Raw genomic sequence first — 13,342 nt, 5'->3', positions numbered from 1 at the left:
GTTGTAGTCTGGAGCTACAGATAGTGATGGTAGAGGCTCCAGTTTTTGTTGCATCACATGGCTGACCAGGAATCTCTCCTGTTCTTACCACCTGCCATTGGCATGTGTTGGAAGGACTTGCAGGTTGATTCTCAACCTGTTTGGCCGCATTATGAATGCACCTTCCTTAACCATCAAGTCCTAGGATGGGACTTGAACCCAGAGCTTCTGGCTCAGAGGCAGAGGCTCTACCCACTGTGCCACACATTCTCTTCACCAGTATGATAACAGGGTTAAAATGGTAAGATTATGAGGACATATTGCATATTGTAGGCTTTTATTCCCTCAAGCATAGAAGATTGAGTGTCGATCTAATTGAATTGCTTAAGGTGATGAAAGGATTTGATCGTGTAGATAGAGAGAAACCATTTCCTCTGGTGCAGAGTCCGGAACTAGGGGGCAGAACCTTAAAATTCAAGCTCAGCCATTCAGGGATGATGTCAGGAAGCATTTCTTCACCCAAAGGGTAGTGGAAATCTACAGCTCTCTCTGTGAAAAGAGCTTTTAAAGCTGGGGGTCCATTGAAAATTTCAGGAATGAGGTTAAATAAAGAGAGAATGTGCAAGGTTACGGGAATAAGGCAGGGGAGTGGGACTAGGTGGAATGCTCTTTCAGCAAGCCAGTGCAGACTTGTTGGGCTGAATGGCCTCCTTCTGCACTGTAAAGATACTGTGATATAATAGATTTCTGTTGGGCAGGGCATTAAAGATCACAGAATCAAGGTGGGCAGATTGAATTAAAACACAGAACAACCAAGATCTAACTGAAGGATGGAGCAGGCTTGAGAGGGTTAATAGCCTATGCCAGTTCTTATCTCAACAGAAAGTAAACATTGGGCAGAATCTTCGGGTTGGCAAGTGGCTCCCCAAAATGATGCGCGGTGATGTCAGGCGGGCATCCCGACGTCACTGCGCGTCATTCAGATATTCAGTTCGGCGGGCACACACCGGAGTCGGCTGCGCGCCTGCTGAACTGTCAAAGGCCTGTTAAGGCCATTTAAAAACTAATTAAAGTAATTAACTGAGCTGCTCGTCCAGCCTTAAGGTTGGCGGGTAGGTGAAGAGCCCAGGCAGCCTTCGCATTTATCATGAAACCTCATCCACAGACAGGATGAGGTTTCATGAAGATTTTAAAGCTTAATAAAATTTTTAAATAAAATTCATTGACATGTCCCAGCTCATGTGACACTGTCACATGAGGGAATATGTCTTAAAAAATTTTTTTTGTCTTTTTGAAAAAATTTTTAAAATCAAACTGATCTGCCTCAGGGAGGTTTCTGTGCTCTTTCGCGCACATAGACCCCTACTCAGCCTCCTCCCACCGACCGCACAGGGAGCGATCAGTGCTTCTGGATGCGTGTCGCGCTGGGCGGGCCTTAATTGGCCAGCCCACATAAAATGGCCCAACCCCCGCCCCCCCAACAGGGGGAAAATTCTCCCCATTAGCTATCCACTGCCAAGAGAAATGTGTGAACAGCTTGGGTCATTAACCACTAGAACAATCAATGTCGCTCTATAATTGACTGGAATATAATTTCCAGTTGGAAAATACAGTTTGTTTAGGGTGAATCAAACAAAAGAATTTGTCTCTTTAAGGTTGAACATCTTGATACAACCAGATTGATATTAACATCCCCACTGAAAGTGTTTGAAATTGCCAAACTCAAGTGTTTCCATTCAAGGAACAAGCAAGTGTGGTGGGCCAGAAGCACAGACCTAGAGGGGGAGATGGTGGCCTAGGGGTAATGTCACTGGACTAGCAATCCAGGGGACCAAGCTAATGCTCTGGGGACATGGGGTCAAATACAATTTAAATTCAATCAATTAATTAATAAAATCTGGAATTGAAAGCTAGTCTCAGTAATGGTGACCATGAAACTATCAGCGATTGTTGTAAAAACCCATCTGGTTCATTAATATCCTTTAGAGAAGGAAATCTGCCATCCTTACCTGGTCTGGCCTACATGTGACTCCAGACCCACAGCAATGTGGTTGGCTCTTAACTGCCCTCTGAAATGGCCCAGCAAGCTACTCAGTTCAAGGGCAATTAGGATTGGGCAACAAATGCCGGCCTTGTCAGCGACATCCTACATCCCATGAAAGAATAAAAAAACCTGGTTGACACTCAAGCATTGTAATAAGTTGATAACCTCTAGTTCTGCAATTTCCCCCGCACCCCTGTTTCTTAACAAACTGTGGAGGTCGTCAGGAATACAGCAGAGGAAATCTGTGCAGTCTGACATGAGAAAGAACTTGCATTTATGTAGTGCCTTTTCATGTCTTCAGAACATCCCAAAGTCCTTCATGACCAACAGATGATAAATGACCAATTCATCCATTCTGATGGAAGGATGTTGGGTGGGGAACCAGGAGATGCTACTTGTCCTGCTTTGAGTAGAACAGGGGAGTTCTCCCCAGTGCTCCTGGCAGCATTGATCCCTCAACAACATCATTATGAAAAAAAACACATTTTCTGATCATTATCTCATCCCTGTTTGTGGGATCTTGCTGTTTGCTAATTTGGCTGCCACATTTCCTACGTTGGAGAAGTGAGGACAGTCTTCCTTAAAGGAAAAAAGGTTGAGAGGAGATTTAATAGAGGTATTCAAAATCATGAGGGGCCTGGAGAGAGTAGATAGGGCAAAACTGTTCCCACTCGCGAAATGATCAATAACGAGAGGCTGCAGATTTGGAGTAATTGACAAAAGAAGCAAATGCAAGACGAGGAGAAACTTTTTCACACAGCGAGTGGTTAAGGTCCGGAATGCGCTGCCTGAGAGTGTGGCAGAGGCAAGTTCAGTTGAAGCGTTCAAAAGGGAATTAGACTGTTATCTAAAAAGGAAGAATGTGCAGGGTTACGGGGAGGTGGTGGGAGAACGGCACTAGGCGAATTGCTCATTTGGGGAGCCAGTGCAGACACGATAGGCCAAATGGCCTTCTTCTGTGCCATAGCAACTCAGTAATTCTACAATTATAATGATGAGTACACTCCTAAAAGTATGCCAATAGCTGCCAAGCACTTTGGGCTGCCCTGAAATCAAGAAAGGTGCTATATAAATGCAAGTTCTTTCTTTCCCAGGGTATCTTTTATAGTCACCTGAACAGGCAGTCTTTGCTTTAAAACTTCCAGAAGATATATCCTGTAATAATATAGTAATCCAGCCTAATTTAAGGATGGATCAATAGTGTGGGATTATCTTACCCATCTCAAAATAACAATAGTTGCATGTGTTTCTGTAGCAAGCGTTCAGGATGGATTTTAGTGTTTACAGTGCAGCTGATCGCCATGTGACAGTGAGAGCTCTCAGCTGTCTCCTCACACTCTGTTCAAAGGCAATTTTTCACGTTATTGTCTGATTCCTCCTGCTTAAACCGCAGAAGGATGGCCAGGCCATGTTTCACACTGAAATTCCAGATCAAAGGGGTCATTGGAACAGGACAAGGCCGTTTAATTAGATCATGGGTGTTCTGAATCTTAATTCCATTTACCCACCTTACTTCTGTAAACCTTAATACCCTTTCACAACTAGAGTATTTTGTGGGATGCGCTATAGATTTGAATTGTGTATTATCACTTCAGAAAGCCTAACTGCTAAGTTTTGGTTTCTATAGACTCAGAAATGATAGCTTATTTTGCTTGTCTAAAGCATTACCTCATCACAAAGTGATTGGCAGCCAATGACATATATTTGGAAGTGTGGTCACCATTATAATGTAGGAAATTTGGCAGCCAATTTGCACACAGCAAGATCCCACAAACAACAATGAGATAGACTTGAAAACTTTTTTTTCATAATGATGTTGTTGAGGGATCAACTTTGCCAGGAACACTGGGGAGAACTCCCCTGTTCTTCTCAAAGTAGGTGTCAAGAAGATGTAATAATGCTCATAGCGTTATTGGAATTTATTGTAAAATAGAGTAATAGTTGGATGTGTTTATGTGTGTGTGTGAGAGACTTAATTGAATTAGTCTGGATGCTTTGATGTAAGAAGAGAGGGTAGGTTTGAAATGTTAATTAGGTAAACATGGGGAAGTTTAGAAACATGGGTGTCAAGGGAATATTTGCATTTTGAAATAAACCAGACTAGATTGTTTTCAAAAGGTGAAATGTGTCACCCAGCCAGGTGAAGCTTAGAAACAGTGTGTTTCTTTTTCCCAAAGATTACTGATAAAACTTAATGCTATGAGAGGGTTTTATTATCAGGGAGATAAAGTCCAAAGACATGTGAAACAATGGGTATATGCATTCAAAGAGGAAGATATGTAAAAAGGGAGGCATTTGTAAGGGAAGGCATTTTTAAGATCTTGCAAGTGTGAAGAAGCCTTCAGCATCTATGCCTCAAGCTGCTGTCTCCAGGGACTAAAGTGAAGAGAACTCACTTTGAATTTGACTTGTTCAGCGTATGATGTTTCTTTGCCTGGGTCTTTTAAAATCTGTGTGTCTTACTGTTACACTTTCGTCAAGATAACTGGGAGTTAGATTGCTTAGGGAATTTAGAAGTTATCATAGTAGCAATTTGTAGATCTATGTATGTATTTAAAAATCATTTCTCTTATTAATAAATGTTAATCTAGTTTTGTAACACCTATAAGACTTGGTGGTCTAATTACTATTGAATTCAAGGCACGCATCTCAAATTTATACAAGCTGCGAAAAAAGTTGTGGGGTTGTTTCAAGTTTCCCTTTGGGATTTGAACAACTCAGCATTTACCATTGGCTGTGTTGTAACAAAAGGGCAAGGTCATCTCTCCTGGTTCCCTAACCACGATCCTCCCATTTATCGTTTTGACTCTAACTCTTGCTGTCGACAGGAAAGGCATCAGGAATGGCCTGCATTGCGGCCGCCAGCACATGCGACTGATCCTGATGCCTTTCCGGTCGGCAACGGGAGCATCAGAAGCATGCACACGGCTGCAGAGCATCAAATCCCACTTCAGATTCCTGCTTTATTATCAGGGATAAACCTGTTGAATTTGCAACGCATCACAGATGGAAATAGCGATCGCAGGTTTGAGTGACAGTCTTCTGAAGGAAGTTGGAAAGGCTTTTGAAAGGCAGTTCACAGCTAGCTCAGTTAGTAGTTCATAGGGCTGTTGAATCCAGAGTCGTTCATGGTCTTGAACCCAATATTGGGTGATGACTTTTTACTTAATATTCTTTATTTATTAATTTACCAAAGAATACATTAAATTGTAGAAAACATAATTAAGCTTTTTGATAGTCATATTAAAAAAGCAATACCTGAATGTATTTCTGATGAGAATTTTTGTAACTGACTGACAAATGAACAGAACATTTTGAGGAACCATCAATCCTAACGTGATTCTGTTTTAATTTGCTCCCTAATACCAGGTTTCAGTTTGCATCTCAAAACTTAATTTAGGATGCCTGCCTGGTTGCAAATAATAAAATCATAGACTGATTCACTGTGATTGACAATGCCTTCACACATGTACAAACCCTGGAGCAAAGATTTGGAATGGGAATGATTACAGCAAAAGAGGGAGAAAAACAGACTGAGCATGTTCTGTAAAATATGGAATGGACTGACAGGAATTGACAGAAACAAGAGCCTGATGCCCTCTGGCACTGACAAATCGCGAGGTAGCCATCTGCATAAACTACAAAGACCATTTGTTTCCAAGACTGTGTATCAACAATCTTTCTTCCAAGGGCGATCACACAATGAAACAAGCTGCCAAAGGAAATAGTCACAGTCCTGTCACTTGAAAGCAATGCACAATATTCAGCATCATCCGCGATTCCTCAGGTACTGAAGCAGCCCGTGTCCATATGCAGCAAGACCTGGATAATATTCAGGTTTGCGCTGATAAGTGGCAAGTAACATTTGCACCACACAAGTGCCAGGCAATGACCATCTCCAACAAGAGAGAATCTAACCATTTCCCCATGACATTCAATGGCATCACCATCACTGAATCTCCCACTATCAACATCCTGGGGGTTACCATTGACCAAAAACTGAACTGCACCAGCCATATAAATACTGTGGCTACAAGAGCTGGTCAGAGGCTGGGAATTTTGCGGTGACTAACTCACCTCCTGACTCCCAAAAGCCTGTCCACCATCTGCAAGGCACAAGTCAGGAGTGTGATGGAATACTCCCCACTTGCCTGGATGAGTGCAGCTCCAGCAACACAAGAAGCTCAACACTATCCAGGGCAAAGCAGCCCACTTAATTGGCACCCTATCCACCACCTTAAACATTCACTCCCTTCACCGCCAAAGCAGAGTAGCAGCAGTGTGTACCATCTACAAGATGCAATACAGCAACTCACCAAGGATCCTTCAATGGCGCCTTCCAAACCCATGACCATCTAGATGGGCAAGGGCAGCAGACACTTGGGAACACCACCACCTGCAAATTCCCCTCCCAGCCACACAACACCCTGACTTGGAAATATATTGCCGTTCCTTCACTAGCGCTGGGTCAAAATCTTAGAACTCCCTCCCTGACAGCACTGTGGGTGTACCTACAGCACATGGACTGCAGCAGTTATAAAAGGCAGCTCACCACCACCTTCAAGGGCAATTAGGGGATGAGCAATAAATGCTGGCCTAGCCAGTGACACCCGCATCCCATGAATGAATAAAGAAAAAAACTAATTGGATAGCTCTGTCAGAGACAGCTCAGGCCCAGTGGACCGAATGGCCGCTTTCTGTGCTGTCTAATTCTATCAGTCTTTTTCTGACTATATGAGGCACCTAGCCTGCCTCACATATTACTTTGAAGATTTTCAATCAGTTCAATTATTTTCTTCCAATCCAGCTTCATGAACAGATCAAGCCTCTTGTATCACCTCACACTGGTTATAGCGGGTTCTTTATCTTTCCATAACTGACATGCAGATCTAAAAGTAATTCACCATCACCTATTGTTCAAGAGTAACTTTCCTCCTCCCCTCCAACCTACAGTTAGAAAACCCTATTTGAAGCGACCATGTAGCAGATGTGTTGAATGTGGCTAGAACATGTGTTTTTTTTAAGATATTGGTAGCTGGCTTTAAACTCATACAGGATATAGTTAGAGAAGGCATAGCAGTTGAGACTGTTTGAAGAGGGGGTGATGCCAGCAATCTTGCAAGTGGAATGCACCACGCCTGAAGAGAGAGCTGTTGGGAGATGTCAACAAAGCAATCATCGAGTCAAAGTTAGGGTCACTCTCCAGGATTGTCTTGGAATCTGCAGGGTAAAAGATTAGTATTCTGCAATGAGCAAAATTTTCTTTGAACACTTTTATTGGTTATGAATATATTGCAGATGGGGAAAAGGCTGTTTGAGGATGATTGGCAGCAGGAGATCATGTGATGAAACCTCAGGACTTTGTCCAACTAGAGTTGAGGAATGCTGGTAACTCCCTGGATAGATTTGAACTTACTCCTAGACATTACAAATCCATTAATTACTTGCACAAAGATGCAAACAAACAAGAATTGTATTGATCCAATTTTACACTAACTCAACAGGTTGTGTCTAACTACCCCCCTCTAATTTTTACAATTGCAAATGATAAATTAAGCGACTTCTACAATTCTCATCCTGGTTTCAAATCCCTCTATGGCCTCACCCTTCCCTTTTTCTGTAACCTCTTCCAGCTCCACAATCCTCAGATCTCTGTGCTCCTCCAATTCTGGTCTCTTGAACATTCCCAATTTTCTTCGTTCCACCACTGGTGGCCATACGTTCAGCTGCCTGGGGCCCCAAGCCTCTCTGCTGCACTCTCCTCCTTTAAGGCACTTATTAAAATCTACCTCTAACAAAGCTTTTTGGTGATCCATGTGGGTCAGTGTCACATTTTGTTGGATAATACTCCTGTGAAGCACCCTACGGCTGTTTTACCACTTCAAATACAAGCCTGTGAGCTCTGAAGTTGGGGAAAGGCAGGGGGTCAATGGAGGGAAGGAGAGAGGAAGGGGGAAGAGGGGGAAAAGGGAGGATGGGGACTTGAATTTCTATATATCCTACTCACTGGTTTTTAATGGAGATCTGCCCTTCAACTACATAAGGTTAAACATCTCTAGTTTATGATGTGAAGCTTATAGCAAGATTTAGAGAATATGCGTTTATAAAAAAAGGGGGCAGACTTGGAGACTGCAAGGCTTTTCAAAAAAAAATTGCATTTTTAATTCCATTTAATATCTACTGAATTCTCACTTGATTAAGCAATGGTTTCTGTTTTTCACAAACCTTCTATTCTCTGTAAATAAATGCAAAAAAAATGGCCCAGATGTATCCATTTTGACGGGTTTACAATCTGTCACTGTTTCAATCTCCGCTTTCAAAACTTTAACCTTGATAACAGAATGTGCCAAGTAAAACATGAAATCATTATCGCTGCAATTCACTTTTGTCTCAGACAAAAAGCTGGACAAACACCATTTAAACTAAAATTACCAAAATCTACATAGCAGTCGTCTGTTGATAAAGAGCAGATGATTCTGGCACTGAGTTTGTGCAGATGTTCTGAGTGCAGCTTTTGAAGTGAAGTGTATAAATGCAACAAATGTACAAAAGCAAGTAGAAAATCAGCATGGGTTTATTTTTTTTATGATGCCTCAAAGCACTTTACAGATAATGAAGTGCTTTTGTCGTGTAGTCACCCTTGCATTGTAGGAAACGCAGCAGCCACTTTACCCACAGCAAGCTCCCATAAACTGCGTTGTGAGAACCTGTTTTAGTGATGTAGGTTGAGGGATAAATATTGGTCAGGATACTGGGGAAGAACTTCCCTGCTCTTCTTCAACATAGTGCCAAATGGGTCTTTTACATCCATCTGGGAGTAAGGTTGCCAACCCTGCAGGGAACTGCTGTGTGCAATCTCTTTACCAGATGTAAAAATATTGAAAATGACTTTGGGGAGGGGGGTTGCTGTTTGGCTGACAGTCAAGCATCATCCAATTGGGTAATGAGTCTTTTTGCTCTCCAATTGGTGGCAGTATGTCACAAGGATGGATGTGTTGGCCGACTAATGGCTCTTGCCGTGAAAAAAAAAATCAGATAAATTTTGTCTCACTGCTCCTTTTTCATGCTGAAAAACAGCTCCAGCATGCCCTGGTGTCTTGGCTGACATGTCTCAAATAATATCTTGGATGATTTACCATTTAATAGGTTAATATGGGAAAACAAGTCAATACTCAAAGATCAAGCAGGAAAAAGACGATTATTTTGAGGGCTCGATGTTAGTATAGTGTTTCATATAAGGTGGTTATTATGGGTGGAGGTTTTATTACAATATATGGGTAGAATCATAGAATGGTTATAGCACAGATGGAGATCATTTGACCCATCGTGTCCACGCCAGCTCTCCACAAGAGCAAGTCACCTAGTCCCATTCCCCTGCCTTTTCCCCATGGTGATATGGTCTGTAATCATTAATTTAAAAAACACTAGACTTAAAGAAAAATAACATTGCATAGCACTGCACCACATTCTCAGAAGCTGTCAAAGTGCTTTATAACTGGGGGATTGCTATCGAGCTGCAATTCTAGGCAAAAATGGCATCCACACTGTGCAGAAGAGGATCGCGCAAACAATGAATGAATGACCAGCAAATCTATTCATCACAGAATTGTTACAGCACAGAAGGAGGCCATTCAGTCCAATGTGTCTGCACCAGCTCTCCGAATGAGCAATTTATATGTCTGGTTTCATCACAATGAATGCTTAATGTTCTGCAATCACCCAGAAGCAGAATACCACAGATGCTGAAAATCTGATTCATTGCAATAATCACACGTCACACAATGAAAATGTAATTATTTATTAAAAAAACCCTTTAAATATGGCCCTTCTTCCCCTTTTTCCCCCTAAAAGAAACATTGCACCAAAATCCCCTTCCATTTTTTTGTTTATGTAGAGTAGGACTGCTTCTCCTATCAGTCTGTAACTAGTCACTAAGTTATGCAACATTGAGTTTTCAGGCATAATAAATACTCACATCATAGAGGTAGACAATTTAGGAATGATTTATATTGGGCAGCATGATGCACTAACAGAGTAGGCATTTTTGTTACACCAGTTGAAGTCAAGGGGGTAGAAATAATTATTACTGGGTTTCAGTCATTTAAAAAGGGAGGAGGAACACAAAGTGGCTCACAAAAAATATATGATCAAGACGCATAGTTCACAAGGACTGAACGAGAATGGGAGCAAGTGGCCATGGAACGAGTGCTTTTTAATTTTGCACATAATATATTCAGCTTATACATTTTTTAAACTTCAGCCCCAACACTCGTGACAAGATTCACAACTGGATGCATTAAAAAGCTGCAAGAGAGTATTGTGTGCAGCGAAGTTACTTTTAAAACTTTTATTATGAACAGAAGTAGGTAATTTGGCTTCCATAGTCTGGTTCTACCATTCAATTAGGTCACGACTTGAGTTATATCTTAACTCCATCTACCAGCTTGGTTCCATAACCCTTAATTCAGCTGCCTAAGGAAATGATCAGTCCCAGTTCAGAAATATGCATTTGCCCCCCTCAGCCTAACAGTTTTTTAGGGGGGAGAGTTCCAGATTCCCACTACCCTTTTCTGTGAAAGTGTGTCTTGAGCAGCCTAGCTCTAATTTTAAAGGTTATGCCCTCTTGTTCTGGGCTGTCCCACCAGGGGAATTTTTTTTTTTTATCTACTCCATCAATTCCTTGGATCAATTATATCACCCCTTAAATCTTTTAAGAGGAATATAAAACCTAGTCTCTGCAACATGCCCTCATAATTTAACCTTTTTAAGTCCCTGTATTGTGGAGGTCTTGTGGTGCAGTGGCAGAGTCCCTACCTCTGGGCCAGAGGCTCCGGGATCAAGTCCCACCTCATGACTTGATGGATGTGGAAGGTATGCTCATAACGTAGTCAAACAGGTTGATTATCAGCCTGTAAATCCTTCCAATATGCCTGATGGCAGGTGGGAAGTGTTTCCTGGTCAGCCATACTGCAAAAGGCAATGGCAAACCACTGCAATACTTTGCCAAGCATAATCATGAACCAATACAATGGAAGTCCATGATCACCAACAGCCTCAGGATATGGTAGTTTGGGCTCCCTTAATTCATCTCAGGCATGCATACGGAGTGGGCAGGTACAAGGGTGGTGGGGGGGAGGAAAAGGTAGAAAGAAAACAAACAGTGGATTCATTCCCAGCACACTTTTTAATTCCGATTGAATATTTAAATTATTAAATAATTATTAAATAAGACCATTTAATTCCAATTACTGCAGGTTGGCATTGGCAAAGGGTCACCTAACATGCATGAAGCTTAAAGAAACCAAAAGGTACTCCAGGCTGGTCTCCCACATTCTACCCTTCCTAAACTTGAGGTCATCAAAAACTCTGTTGCCTGCGCCTTAGCTCTTGGCAAGTCCTGTTCACCTTTCAGCCCTGTGCTCACTGACTTATATCAGCTCTGGTCAAGCAACATCTTGATTTGAAAATTCTCATCCTGGTTTTCAAATCGTTCCATAGCCTTGCTGCCCCCTATCTCTGGAATCTCCAAAGCCTTGAGATATCTGTGCTGCTCTAATTTTGGTCACTTATGCATCCCCGAGTTTAATCGCTCCACCATTGGCAGCTGTACCTTCAGTTGCTTAGAAATTTTCTTTCAACCTTTCCCCCTCTCTACCTTGCTTTCCTCCTTTAAACTTTCCTTAAAACCTCCCTCTTTGACCAAGCCTCAGGTCGTTTAACCTGATATTTCATGTGGCCTAATGTCATACTTCGTTTTATAAGCTCCTGTAAAGTGCCTTGGGATGTTTCATTACTTTAAAAGGTTAATGTTGACATAATGCACTGAAAATAGATGGAAGACAATTCAGAATCGTTAAGCAAATAGTCAGCCTCTTGCCTATAAATAGTCAGCCTCTGATCTACTTCTGTTCCTACCCCACTGGATACATATCTAAACTGAAGATTTTGTTTAAAAGCCCCTACATTTTGGTATTTTTTTCTACATTTCAAAAGATTGGCCATTTCATAACCTGAATTTGCTTTGTAGCTGAATAAATTCTATTCAAAGTAAAGTTGGTCAACATAAGAAATCAGGTAACATCTTAACTTTCCAACAAGCAAAGGTCCTGTTTCTCTGTGAAACAAGGGAGCATTGCAGATATTCCACCATCTTGACATCTAATGGGAATTAGAAACTTGTTTACATCACCCAGTGGAGTAAGTATCATTAAATACAGATGATTGGGTCATTCTCACCTTGCTGTTTAAGAGTTTGTCTTGTGTAGATTGGCTGCTGCGTTACCTACATTCAAAAGTGACTACACTTCAAAAGTACCTTATTGCCTATGAAGTGCTTTGGGATGCCCGGTCATGAAAGACACCATGTAGATGCACATCTCTTTCAAAAGACAGCCTTTATAAAAGGTAAGCTGATTGACATGACCAACAGTATAGTCTACAATCAGGTGACTTGGAACCAACTGATGATGCTCAATGGACATTTACTGTTGAGCTTAAAAATCTGCAGAAATCTAACGAGGCTTTTTAAAATATATTTTCTCACATGCCAAGACAAATCGCTTTGAGAATTTTCAGTTCTGACAAAGATAGGACCCAAGGGGAGATTAACCCTCAAACAGGAAAAAACAACATTCAGGTAATAAGGATATCCATCTTAAATGCCTGTTGGAAAAAAAAATCATATTTATTTCTATATTGGTTCATCTCATGGGTCTCCTCAGAATGTGGAGTAAGGACTTATTGTATCAAAGCACCAGCCAAAGAATCCTTGCCAATATATCCAAACCCTCAAATTAAGCTAACCCAAAGTCTTCAATGTAGAAAAGCTTGAGAAATTGTGTCACTACTTCAGCTTTGTTTTTCAGAAGCCGTTTCTGAAAGGAGTGTGATTAGCAGCTGACATGCTGTTTTTACAGAGAAAAGCACCAACAAGGTACAAACTATTGGGATCAGAGGTTGGATGCATGAAACAATTTTTAAAAATCCAATGTGGTAACCAAGTAGGTTTATTGTACTATTTAAAACATCATAAATGGTAAGTAATTGCATCAGCGTTTTAATGAAACACACTAGTAAACTGGGTGGACACAATACCTGGAAATAATGATTCAACTCGCCACTGAAATAATCACCCTTTTGAACCAGAACACATGGATACATGCTGGGCTCCAAGAGATAATTAATATGCCACATTCTGCTTGAAGGCTCATAATACATTTTAAACACCTGGTGCCCGAGAGAAACACGACTGACAAAAAGGAACACAAACTCACCTTCCCACTGTGAACTTGGTCATTTAAATCATTGTCAACCTAAATA

The sequence above is a fragment of the Cetorhinus maximus genome, chromosome 2 (genome assembly GCF_964194155.1).
Source record: "Cetorhinus maximus chromosome 2, sCetMax3.hap1.1, whole genome shotgun sequence".
Lineage (NCBI taxonomy): Eukaryota > Metazoa > Chordata > Chondrichthyes > Lamniformes > Cetorhinidae > Cetorhinus > Cetorhinus maximus.
This window is presented reverse-complemented; position numbering follows the sequence as displayed.